Raw genomic sequence first — 704 nt, forward strand, 5'->3', positions numbered from 1 at the left:
GTTTCTCCTTTGCATAGACAATCAGTGCACCCACTCTGCTTAGAATTCGTCCACCCGCCTGCCAAAGGTGGGGTCCCTCCCTGGGAATGGGGACCGTCACCTCCAGCAGCTTGGCTATGAAGGCTGCATAGAGCACCGACGGGGTTCCTAGAAGTTCCCGGTCCCCCAGGGTAGCGGGGATAGAAGATACAGTGGCAGGTACTGAGTCCATTGTGTAGAACAGCTGAACACAAGTGACACTTCCCTGCAGAATGGCACTGGGCCCCCGTGTTTCAGAGCTTCCTCTTCGGAAAGGCCCCAGTTCAGGGGGTGGACACTGGGATTGAACTTCACCTTCCACAGCTGCCGGCACTTTTGCTTTAGGCCTCCTATAAAACACGTCATCAACCACTGCCCCCTGGTGCAGTCAGCGCACCTACGGAGCCGGCCCGTGGAGTCGGGGCTAGAGTGGACGGAACCAACTGTCGAGGGAGTGGGGGTAAAAGAGCAAATAGAGCTGGAGCGGAAGAATCCAAGTAAAGAGAGGCAGGGGTGACTGGTGCTTCCCCCAGGAAAGGGCGATTTAAAAAGCCCAGAGCGGCCAGGCGCGGTGGCTCAAGCCTGTAATCCCAGCACTTTGGGAGGCCGAGGCGGGTGGATCACGAGGTCAAGAGATCCAGACCATTCTGGTCAACACGGTGAAGCCCCGTCTCTACTAAAAATAC

The sequence above is a fragment of the Sapajus apella genome, unplaced genomic scaffold, assembly GCF_009761245.1.
Source record: "Sapajus apella isolate SASKATOON/1434 unplaced genomic scaffold, GSC_monkey_1.0 scaffold2522, whole genome shotgun sequence".
NCBI lineage: Eukaryota > Metazoa > Chordata > Mammalia > Primates > Cebidae > Sapajus > Sapajus apella.